At 40.3% G+C, this 13,554-nt stretch overlaps 1 protein-coding gene across 3 annotated transcripts in view; it reads right to left on the reverse strand.

Annotated features, from left to right (window-relative positions):
- LOC137277552 (neuroglian-like) overlaps positions 1 to 1,990 on the reverse strand; it is a 43,057-nt gene extending 41,067 nt beyond the window's left edge. The window contains exon 1 of one of the 3 annotated variants that reach the window (XM_067809336.1): positions 1,905 to 1,990. The gene's annotated coding sequence lies outside the window, so the exon portion shown is untranslated. Of the gene's footprint in view, positions 1 to 1,011; positions 1,360 to 1,500; positions 1,590 to 1,904 lie in introns of those variants that run through there. The other 2 variants (XM_067809343.1, XM_067809344.1) reach the window with 2 other exon arrangements.
- Between the last annotated feature and the right edge of the window lie 11,564 nt (positions 1,991 to 13,554).

Consider the following 13,554-nt stretch of genomic DNA (forward strand, 5'->3'; position numbering starts at 1 on the left):
TGAATGGATGAAGTGTCTTGCCCAGGGACACAACACAGTGTGAGACCCAGGTCACAAATTTTTGGCATGTCCACTGGGATTCGAGACCCGTGAAGGTCCCGGGGTAGAATAGGCCTTCAGCAACCCATGCTTGCCATAAAAGGTGACTATGCTTGTTGTAAGAGGTGACTAACGGGATCGGGTGGTCAGACTAGCTGACTTGGTTGACACATGTCATCGGTTCCCCATTGCGTAGATTGATGCTCATGTTATTGATCACTGGATTGTCTGGTCCAGACTCGATTATTTACAGACCGCCGCCATATAGCTGGAATATTGCTAAGTGTGACGTAAAACTAAACTCACTCACTCACTCACCCACTGGGATTCGAACCTGGACTTTGGTGTGAGAGGCCACCATGATAACCACTACATCACTGTGCTAAACAATGGAGCTGATGGAAACAAGTCTCAAGATTGCAGTAGTTGAGTGGGTATGGTTTTACACCGCTTTAAGCAGTAGTCCAGCAGGGAAGGGGGAAACCATATATGGTCTTCACACATTGTACCATTGGCAACCCAGGCCACTAGGCTACACCACCACCTCTAGTTCTAAGTGGAAATGCTAGACATTCATAATAACCACACATAGCAGTAACATACACAATCAAACAAAATTTTACCCAATGCTTCATTTACATAAAATTAAAATAATTAAATACCACATGTCTGGCAAAGCTGCAAGGGAGTATCATTTCTCACATCACCAGAAGTGTTTGATGATTCTCTACAAACAATATCATTTGTAATTCCTATGAAAATGTTGTGGGGAGAAGGATACCTGAACTTGTTTGATGTCAATTTACAACGACTGTTTCATTGACAAACAGTGACATCCTAAAGACCATTATCACGATAATTGAACACACATATAGCTGTATTGTATTATGCCAAAATTGCCATCAATGAGTAAATATGCTATTAAAAAAGTATTCAAGTACCCTGTCAACAAATATACAATATTTACAATACCTTCACCTTTAACTTCTACAAAAGTACCCGTGCTGTGAATCAAGTGTATGGTACGTCCAAATACGCGAAGGTCATGCATACTATGAAAGGTATCCTGGCCTGTCCCTCAACTGTGACGCCCACACGAATCTAAAAATAACTCGGGCTGGAGAGGGAATATGTCACTCATCCCTAATTCTTGAGACATTACTTGTGACCAGACACAATGAAGGTAAGTTTGTATGATGACCGAATGAAAATAGAAAACATCAAACTGCTTGTTCTGAAGAACACTGACGCTGCCACAGATGAAGCCACACACCTGAGTGACTACCTGTTCGTCATACAAGTGAGATGCTGCGCTTCAGTGAACATGACAAGCAAATCCCCAGTTCACCTGCATCCTGCAAACTCAGCATTCCAAAAATCATTTGTTAAAGAGAGCAAACTACAGAATACTATGCATGAGATCTACTGGAATTGCCACCTGACAAAAATGAACGTACTTACTTTGAACAACTTGTCGCATGTGAAGATCATGCACATGAGGGGAAAATAAAGTTAGCAGTATGATACTCCTCGCGAAAAGCAAATACACACAACAGCTATCCAAGTCTATTCCACTGGTATCTTATGGCCCAATCACTATTAATCAGAAAAGCGTCCCATCCCAGATCTTCTCAAACCACCGATCACAGGTATGCGAGAGCGGGTGACTCATCGGTATCCGTTCCGTCCGACATGTCCGACCAAACTGGGTCAATTTGAAAATCCCGTAGGTAGGGCCTATCCCAGCCGAAAGACAACTTACCAAAGTCCAGTGCATTATGGGGGTTGTTCATCAATATGACGTCTCCTGCAAGAAGAGGTATTTGAAAACAATCCTAACTATAAACCGATCACTAAACACTTACAAGTTGGTGAAGACGGATGTCGCCAGAAGCGTCGCAGCGCCGGATAAACAGGTAAGCGCGCGCACCTAGTGGTGTCCACCTAAAGTGATGACGTAGAACACAGGATTAAATTTTATTATTTCCCCCATCAAGGCTTGGTGGATTACTCACAACGAACGCGCCTTCCGAAACGTCTTAAGAAATTAATTCTCAGTGACAGTGACTGACATTTCGTCGAATGGATTAGCACATGTGCTCGGAATCAAATATGTTAGCAATCGATCTTTATAGTCTGTTCCCGAATTGCAATATTTTTTAAACCAGAAAAAACCCTTACGCTCACAAGCGGATGCTACCAAGCGTAACTAAAGCATTTGAAGCATAAATATCGATTTTTGCCAGCAAATAACGCTAGAGTACGGACATGTCTGAACGCCTCGTACACTAGCTCGACGCCAAGACTGAGGACAAATCCAAATTACTTTTCACAATCACATCGCGAGAGAATTCTCATTTGAGCATTAATTGTTAATTAACCATGTGTCAGCTCAGCTTTAAATTACGAGATATTTTTGCCATTTGTAATATTGTAGTGTGAATACAATCTGGACATTCAGCAGGCGTATTCTTAATTTATATATATTTTTTGACAGTGATTTTTGTCCAACATATCTTGAACTCCAGGCAATATATATTTTTAATTTGTTTGTATCACTTTGGTTAAATTACTTTGGGAGAGCTTTCTCGTTTTAAAGTTAAAACATCAATTATTTTCACTGTTACAATGAATAAAAGTCACATTGAGGTGACAATAGCTTGAATCATATGTGGATAGTATTTGTCTGGCCGTAATCTGACTCCCGGCGCTCAAGTTGATGAGGGTGGATGGGGGTAGCAAGTATGCGATAATTAGCTTCAGGGGGTGATTAGAGTAATTAAAAGTTAACGAATTACCACCACATCACTAAAGTTGGGACGGTTTATTGTTTTATAGATTTATGACCACGGTGACATTTTGTTTGCTTTAAAAACGAAAGTATAGTCTTTGTATAACAAACAGTATTTGTCAGATGCCCTGATATATGGTCAAATGTTTGGTTTTAGGTCGCAGCATGTCACACTTGTCATCCACGTACCAACAGACATGCACGCGCAAACAGACGCATGCACAATCAAAGACGGAAGGACATTAAATGTCTGCACGCACACACCTAGCAGCTCAACACCCCTGCGCTCTATCATTTGTCTAATTACCCATAGCGTACACTGCATAATTCATTGTTTCTGAAACTAATATAATACCACATACCTACATAGAATAGACCATGACCGGATACCAACAGAGAGAATACAGACATGTGGGATATTCACCTCTATAAAACATAAGAAATTCAAAGCGGGATTTGAATTTGAAACGAAAATTGCGACCAAACCATTGCATATGGTGTCCATTTTCTGTTAAATCCAGTGTACACAGATGTATGGATAGTTAGGTGCTTCTTGGAAAATACACGTTATAACCTGGAGCGAGATTGTATTCATGTGTGTCTCTGAGTGTAGTACCCGTGTCCACTGTGGAACGTCCGACCCATAGTTTAGGCATTTATAAACCCAGAATTATTTGATCCATAAATGCTACACGAGGATGTAACATTGTTCAAGGTTTCCCGGGCCTATCACATTTTGTAACAATCACGCTGTCGAATACATATCGATAACTGATAACGTATCAATATTTGTATATACAGTCACAACTTACGTGCTGTTTATACGCATATTAGCATCTACTGATACCTTTGAACCGCCAAAGGGCTGAATGAAGATATCTGGGAACATGGCGTTTGTACAGTTCTAGACTGTCCCTCGATTATCGTGTTACGACTACATGTCTGCTGTATTTTCCACAGTGTTAATTAACGTCATTACAAACGTTTAAATGGAGAAGGTAAAGCGGTAAACTAAGATGCATGTCGTGGAATGTCTAGATACATTCCTCATGGGTGTTAATAAGTGCCTTAGACTTGTTGCTCGACTTTGGGTTTACCTGTAATACATAATGTACAGTTCAGTGTAAAATCAGCCCATGTGTAAAGAGCTTGATGTCTTTTATGTACTTACTGCACAGATACCCATAGGCGGATGTAGAGGAGGGTGCAGGGTGCAGGGGTGCCCCTCCCCCATTTTTTGTCCTGAACATTTATCAAATGACCACTGACTCAGTGAAAACGAGTGAAAAGTAACTGTGGATCCCCACCCTACCCGTTTTCCCCATCACTGTATAGATATTGTGATTTACGATAATACGATATGTTTGAAGTTGGAATTGTTTTTATATCTTTCCAAATGCAGTCACTCAACAAGTCATATATAATTTCTTCTTCATCCCATATGCATTTCACAATACTTGCAAATTGTATATATTGTACTCATTTTCAATAGCTAATAATACCACCAAGCCCTATTATTCATTTGCTAAATAATAATTTCCATATATAGGTTGATATCTAAATAAACTGTATACAAAATTATACGAAAGCAAAAACCAGGGATATTTATATATAAAGGTCTTGAGCTCTTTTTCACTTTTAATGTAATTGCTATGAAAATATTTTATTTTTCAGAGACGTATGAGAATTATTGTAAACTTGATGATTTTAACTAGGCTAACAACTAGTCTCTGAAATAAACATGTTTTTCAGGAAAACATTCATAGTGAACAAAATATAACATAACGAAAAGGAGCCCAGAGACTATCTGTTTTTCCAGATGTGGAAATCTAGACTAGGCACTTGAGTGGGATATCTTGGATATATTTGCTTCATGGGCTTCATGACAGACTAGCTTATTACATATTCCAGGGATGTGAAAATACTACTGTCACAGATGTCTCGCACTTAACTTCCTTAAGTCTATTAATAAAAGTTCAAAGTGTAAGTCCCGTGTTATTTCTTTGTTTCATTGTGGTGAGAATAATGTTAGTTTCATTAGGGTGTGAAACACATTTGAATCGAAATTCATTAAAAGAAGCGAACTTTTCACAGGAAGTTGGCAACTAGCTAGAACAAAGCCATCAAAGTGATGGATACGGTTTCATGTGGGTGAATGCATGACACATAAGATGACGTTAGTCACATACATACCAGTGTATTGCTAATGAGCAGGTCAGGTGCAGGACCACCGGATTACTTACGTCACGGTGCTTCCACAGGAAATCATTCACATATAATGTGCCTCTATTCATCATAAGCACGTGACAACAAACGATAAATATGGTATGCGTCTATTTCGTTTCACCGAGAAACGTGAATAAGTGCTGACGATTTCGTCTTGTAGACCTTAAGATGTCACCAAGCATATGTACCAACTAACCATGACCATTGCAAGCAGCTGTATGTTGATGTCTGTCGTGAAACTAGACATGAATGTAGTATTTGATCCACATGAGTGAACTGTCTACAGTTAAGAAAGTTATGAAAGCAAATCATACGTTCGAAACTGCACTAGGTAATATATTAACTTGAATTGAAAAGGTCTTTGAGAATGAATATGCTAGTCACTGTATATACTGTCATGTGACCACAGCCACATGACACGCATGCGCCTCCCTAGTCATGTCGATGTATATGTGTAAGATCATGCATGGGTTTCAGTTTTACTAGATCTTATGCCTGATGATTCATGATACTTTGTGGTTATAACCATATAAATAGTCAGAAAATAAATGTTGTTTGACGAATATCTCATCGTAACAAAGCAACATGCAGAACATTCCAGAAAATGCTATACCTTTTTAACATTTCGTTAAATGACCATTGAAACTCGGGTAAAAATGAAGTGCGCCTCTCACACACACACGCACACGCACACGCACACGCACACGCACACACACACACACAGAGAGAGGGAGAGAGAGAGAGAGAGAGAGAGAGAGAGAGAGACCTTCTCAATAGTGTGCACTTCCCACCCCACCCCTACCCTTTCTCAAAAAGCTGTAACCGCCCCTGATATACGCGAGCGGATGTGGGTGAGGCTGAATGTCGTTTTCTATTGTCTTCACATTAGAAAGAATGGAATAAACATGTTTCATTTTTTAACTAATGGCATCCGCGTCCTAGACCTTGGCTAACGCTGAAAACTACCAACACCGACAATTGAAACCTACATACACCCATGCATGCGCGCGTACATACAAACAGAGTAGTTGATAGCGAATGTAAAATCAATATCATTTTATGCACACATGCATTTTTGATTTGTCAATGCTATTTCAGTCGCGGCATGTTTGACAGATGGCAAGTACTCTTTGCCACGACTGCTATCGGAGTCAGGGGCCAGGTTACCCTGTCATACAGACCTCTGATCCAAGGAAGTCCACGCAAGTCTAGAATATGTGGCATGTTGACTTCCACAGTTTCAGGGAAAATGAAGAAAGTCTCAGGACTCATTTTAATTATATTTAATTCTTTTTATCATACACGGTTTTTTTCTCCATGTAGAATATATTCATTTCAGAGACTAGTTGCTAGTCTAGGACAGGTAAATTCAAGATATTCGACGTTGCCCGTGTGTTATAGTGTTGGTTCGTGGAACAGCTTATCTATATACTGAACGACGAGGTGTATGCGATCGCCAGACCCATCAATGAGCGTTTAATTAAGAGTATGGGTATATCTCACAGTAGCCTCCAAGGACCCAGATCGATCTCAGTGGGGTGATTGATGGGGATGATTACCCCTTTTCTAGTCCTTATTGATTAACACTTTTCGTCAATGGGTCGATTTCATATACACTGACAGCCCTGTCATAACTATACTACAGGAAGTGCCCAAAGCAAACGGGGGACGTCTGTTGGCAGGAGAGATAACTCTCATCAGCGCTCTGCCCTAACTGTAACGCAGCAACGCTCCGCTGAATGTCGGTGGCGTGGGTCTAGATTTTCGAAACTCTCTTCCAGCTAAGCTACAGTCGTAAGTTAATGTTGATGTGTGCTACTTGCGACCATTCTATCATAATATGGACCATGTCCCGAGACTGATATCATGAGCATCGATCGACGCAATCGAGATACGCTTTCGCTCCAGCTGATTGTTTACCATGTGTCTAAAACTCTCAAGCATGTGTATGTTGCTAACAATTTATAACATAAGTTTGAAGTGTAGTTCACCCACCCCGGGAAGGCGTACATGATGAGCCCAGGGAACAATGTAACTCGACTTCAACGCCTTCTTCCATGATGTATGTTTTACAGAGCACGCCCACCCCAACATACTTGTGATGATGTATTTAAAAAAAAAAAGACAACAACACGGAAACACAGCCTGGCGTACGGGAAAATGTGCGCTCTCTGCACGTCTGATGTTCATCTGATTATAGATAACCAACAATTAACGTTTGCGAAAGGGGTCTCGCTTTGGAGTTAAGAATGTTCAGTTTACTCTCTCGTTCTGCACGCGCCTTGGTATTCAGTGCGTCATGCAGTGTGCAAATAATACCCACTGGCTCGTTAGCCCATATCTAGAAAAAATCCAGTTGGGCCAGTGAATTTCCACAATCACTAATCCGATTGGCTAGTGAAATTTCATGGGGTAAATTTGTAAATGTATCCCTCTCAACCACTTGTTAAGTTCATACATTTTCAAATCACGAAAGATTATGGCCTGATTAAAATGTTCATCATATTAGCGGCTTACTGATGAGACCCGTGTCTACATTCAAATTTCGGGCTAGTGAACTATGTTGTGATCTAGTCACGCTCAAGCATAGTTAGCCCGACTGGCCGGAAAATTTGGAAACTGTTTCGCACATACTGTTTGTTTGTGCCTTGATATTCAGCGCGGCATGCAATAACGGGCTCGCGGATACACACGATGATCAATGAGCTATTCAGATGTGCAGGGTACAACATGGTGACATATCCGGCAGAGTCACAGACTGTGACGTCCTGACTTAACATCGCTATATAAACCACCAGGTCACACAGGCATGGCAAACACGGTGCGCGGAAACGTCATCGTTTCACCATCATAGTATCACTGCATAGAGACTAGTTGTATGGGAAATGTGACAACCGCAACCTGCATACATTGCCATATTAGGACAATGATGTGTACCGAGAAATACATGTAATATATGTACACGCACGAAGGACGATGTATACAAACTGTACAAATTACAATCATGAAAATTAGACCGCGTGCTTTATGATAAATCTCTGTGTTTAATAAGATATTGACACTTTTCTTCCGGGAAGGCATATACATGTATAAAGATATTTAGGTCTAGATGATGTGACAATGACAATACTTTACTACCCGAAGGGGAATTCATTTTACAAATGAAAGTAGTCACATTACTAAATATTGAATTGAAAATGACATAAGGGTTAGGTAACACAAAACAACACAATAAACACACAAAGCTAACAGTGAAAACACTGTCAACTGATACTCTGTAAACTGTAAGATGTAAACGCCCCCATCCAATCAACATTCACCACAAACGGAGGCGCATACTTACAGATTTCATTTATTCTGACATCACGCACGAGAGTAATCTAATATACTACCTGTCACCCCACTCGGATAACACACATTGTTTTTGAAGCAGTTCTGTCCATGTATCAATTTGCTGGTTGTATATATTATTACAGATACTAACAAAAGTATTTTACATGCACACTCCCTGTAATTATTAGATGCATAAACACATATATATGATCACAATTTGTGATCACAAGAAAAGACACCTCCACCCCTCCGTTTCCAAAAAGCTGTTACCTGCGCATGCGTCAACTATACGCATATCGTCACACACGCTCACTTGGGCAGGAAAATAATTTACGTGACCTATAAAATGCATTCGAGTTCTCCAGACGCTTATTATACCAGGTAATACATAAGACCATTCATCGTGACTGCGTGATTGTAGCAGGGAACATATAGAGAGAGAATGTTGTAGATTATCCCCGATTGTAGTAACTGGTCATCGACCTCACATGCTGCACTTTATATTCACAAACAAAATGTTCCAGATTCTCAGCTGGAAGTTTGCCCGTAAACACCATGTCCTGAGATGGAGTTTGTGAGTCATGTAGTCCTTCGATCTGTCCTAAAACAGCGTTATATTGCTGTGAGTGACATCCAGACTCTTGTTTATGCCCGACCCCAAGACAAAGACACTCGTGAAGCCTCCACCCTCAGGCTGAAAAGCTCATGAGGGTTTTATTACAATTGATGAAAAAACTATCTCAAAACATGAAAGTAATTAATACTGCTGTTGAAGACTTGAGGCATAAGATGGATGTCCTTTCCATGCGTTATTTTTATTTTTCAGTACGGATGGATCGCCGAGACGTTCAAACCCGTCCACTTACTTGGACTAGATTGGTATCAACATGAAGAATAGAAGACGTAGGCGTGCTGTAAATTATCCCCCCCTATAAATCAGGAATAATTATCTCCCTTGTATGCAAAAGGATATTCTTATTTTCACATTGTTTAGAAAGTGTAGATAATAGCTGTCAGTTGACAAGGCTGAAGGAATTTCATGCCGTGATGTATGTCGTGTTGTGCGCCCATAGTCGTCCATCACGTGTCACTTGACAAACTGTGATCTGTTTTCGCGATTAGCGTTGTGAAACATTGCGTATCTGGTGGTTCCGGCAGTATGATAGGAAAGACCTCCGCATCTCCTTGTGTTTTACATCAGTTGCAAATACAGACACTATTGGTCAGAACGCCGGTTCAACGAGGTCCCCTTGCTAAGATAATGGAAATTCTAATACATGAACGCCTTAGATTGTTTTAGCGTTAAGACCGCTTTGTGACATTGGGGACAGTTTTGAAGCATGCTTAACTGACGCTTAAATTGAGTCTGACGCTCCTAGTTTCTACTTCAATCAAAACATCTCATAACATCACTACTTTTTTGATGAGTGATCAATATTGAACTATTAGAGTAATAGTAGACTATTGAACATTTTCTGCACTATGCTTTACATGTGACGATTTTGCATCGCTCCTTACACAATGCCTCTTTAGCTCAGCAGCTGTATGTTTAGTAAAAGATCTGATTTCTCGGCTTGAAAAAATATTTTATGGATTTTTGTTTCTATTTACCCATATTGCTGAGATAATAATAAACTGTCATTTATTTTATGATATAGTGATGGTTTGATGTGTGAGTTATGCCACATTAAAGTGTAGTTTATGTATCCCTCAGAGCCGTATGTGACGCATGCAGCTCATTTGAAGGTTTAAAGTTTTGAGACCCGTGAAGGTCTGGAGTAGAATAGGCCTTCAGCAACCGATGCTTGCCACGAAAGGCGACTATGTTTGTCGTAAGACTCGACTATCGGGCTCGAGTGGTCAGGCTAGCTGACATGGTTGACACATGTCATCGGTCCCCAATTGCGCAGATCGATGCTGATGCTGTTGATCACGGGGTTGCCTGGTCCAGGCTCCATTATTTACAGACCGCCACCATATGGCTGGAATACTGCTCAGTGCGGCGTAATATTAAACTCACATACTCAAGTTTTGGTAAAACCCACGAGTACACGATCCTTGTCCGTCTAAGAGACACAAATCCACACAGCGAATTGCCGCGATCTACACAGTTGGACGTGTTAGTGTTTGTAAATTTAGTTATTGTGGGTCCTGTAAATCATATAACCAACAGACAAGAACGTAATCGTGCTCTTACAGTTGTCTGAGTAAACTAGAATGGCTGATATTTGCCTCAAGTGCCACCCACGTGCAGCCCCGATGAGTTACTTCCCCTCGTTAGATTCTATATCCGTTTACAATTTCCTGATAAATTCCATCACAAATATAGAAACATGGTTGGATTTCAGGCATTACAGTGGGAACAGGAAGCATTTTATGGAAAAACAATCACATGTTTTATTATGAGTAAGCTTCCGTTTCGGTCTAATGTATTACAGTGAGTTCGATGATCTGAGTTCAATTCAAAGTGGAAGGTGAAGGACACCTAGCCACCTTTATACATCACAATTTTAGTTCTTGAAATAGAAACTAAAACATCCAAGGATATTTTACTAGTTACTACAGACTAAGGCGTACATACAATAAAGATTACATAATATATTGCACATATGATTCAAACAATTGTCTTCTCCTTTTCTTCTCTTTCTTCTTCATAAGCATACACGGTGACCGTTACTGTTTCCGTGAACTAAAACGCAGTGAAAGTTTCTATACTAAGTGACTAGTTTTCAAGATTCCAACACTGTCACGGAGGGGTACACCAGAAAGGAGTTCTACACGTTGTACCCATGTGGGGAATCGAACCGGGGCCTTAGACGTGACGAGCGAAGGCTTGAAACAACTGGGTTACCCAAAGTCCCCATGGCATAACAGAGATATGACAAGAAGCTGAAACTACGGTATGACCTGTCAGTATTGAAAGCGGCTTGAGTCGTGACTTACCCATGAAGTAAACTCACAAACGCACCCACATGCGCACGCACATACTCATGTACTTCGTTATCGTGTACCGAGCTCCGGATAATTTTTCAAGAAATGTACTCCCACGTCTATTTGTGTATGAGTAATTGCATTGTTTAGGAGTAACTTGCATTTTGTATTCTCCCACTGGTAAAAGGAATTGAGTACTTTTACACAGAGTTTCTTATCCTTATTTGGGTACTTAACTCTTCTAAACATTTAAATAAATGCATCTCAATAGACTAGACGTTTTCAGTAATTGTCATATTGCCACACTTTTGGCAGCCATTTCTGAATACTCAACGTGGAAGTCATGTGACTATTAGAGTAACCCCGGACAGTGGCTACGGCTATAATAGTATATGTATATATAAGTATCGCTTACCATTAGCTAATGCTGTTGTAGAGTTTGTGCACCACGACGAATCATATGCAAGCCAATTTAGTTATTTGAGTAAAGTACGCAAGGTGTTATAGACCTATTGGGTTTTAAGTAATTCTTGCACGTGTTTTGTACGCCCAGATTTGTAATTAATTGAGTAAATGTTATTTTATTGAGCAAAATACGCAAATACGCGCCTTATCTGGAGGGTTACCACGATGCTACGTCAAGTATCAGCCCTTTTCCAGAGAAACACCTTATCAAATGCCACAAAGATCACATTTGTCATCTCTTGGTGCGAAGGCAGGGATTTACTTCACAAAAGCAAAATAATTACCACGATTCATCTGGCGAATGTACAAAAAATGATACGTCGCCAACGCGCATATTTCATCTCAAGAACCGGGGGGACAATACAATCTATTTCTTTATATAATCCCCCTGTCGTATTCTAATCTGAGTGGAAAGTGTACAGTGGTAAAACGCTTATCCAGCTTTTCATTATTTTGAGATGTATGACGTCACAATGTTGTCGGAGAAGGACTTTTATGGTATACCTTATGGCACTGAACAAGAACCTCACAGGGGTAAAAAATCCCACTGCCCAGGACAAGTCAGTTTTCATTTCAGGCAATCAATTAATGGTACCTTACTTGTCCGTGGACTACTAGATAATTTCCCCTTATGGTTTCAAACTGCAAATAAACTTGGATTTCATTTCATATCTGCTCATAATGTAGCTATTACATTTCGCAATAATAGTAATTTAGAGCCATCGTTCTTTGAAATTTATCACTCTTCGATAAATAGTCCAGTAAACATTAACATCAAACATTGTGTTATAAAATCAGGGCTAGTGGAAAATTAGTCAGGACAAGTTACTTCTTTAAGTCACTTGCCCAGTGGCAAAAAACATTTGAAGCCCTGAAGGCATAAATATTGTAGTGTGTGCGTGCGCACACTTGTTTCCAATCGAAAGTCTATAAATGTATGATCTATAAATAGTAGTTTACGCTGCATTTGGATGCTGGTATGTTCTAAGTATAGCTGTATGCCTGTATGCACGCCTGTATGCACGATCGTCATTGTATTTGTCTCCGCGTGACCACACGTGTGTTTGTTCAGTCTCTGTTCTGTGAATTCTCTTCAGCGTGAAATTGTCTGAACACCCGAGACCAGTTACTAGTCGAGTTCCACGAAGTGCCGAGGATAACCCTTCAATAAATTACTATATACCAATACCCTCTAGATGGGTGGATATGATGCATATTGAATTCATAAAACCCACTGCCTTCATCTTCGGTGATCCAGGGTGTTTGTACCTAGTTTCTTATGATAGGCACCCTGGACGCATTCGCTATCATAAATGTGAATGGCATGGTATATTCGTGCACTCAAATAGATCTAACGAGAGAGAGAAATGCTCCCCTCAGTAAGTGATAGGCTAGATGGAGATGGTGACGTCCTAACGAAATCGTAGCTCTGATGCAGTGATGGCCATACTTGTAAATATAACGTGTATATATCGCCCCATGTATATACGAGGGTGGGTTGTGTCTTGAATGGCTTAAATCAAATTTGATCGGACTGCCAGCCGATCAAAGTTATCCTCTTTCCGGAGTACCGTACATGACGACCTCACCATCTGTAGAGACCCATCGTGTATGGTTACATCGCATGAATCACCGAGACAGTTGGTCTAGTCACATACACCTAGGCTTGTATTTGGATACGTTGGTGTCATGTCAACCTTTTCAATTCATGACGGTTATTTAGGACGTATACTTACAGCAAATCAAAACAAACAATAAACGCATTTTTT

This window comes from Haliotis asinina, chromosome 3 (assembly GCF_037392515.1).
Source record: "Haliotis asinina isolate JCU_RB_2024 chromosome 3, JCU_Hal_asi_v2, whole genome shotgun sequence".
NCBI classification, from domain to species: domain Eukaryota; kingdom Metazoa; phylum Mollusca; class Gastropoda; order Lepetellida; family Haliotidae; genus Haliotis; species Haliotis asinina.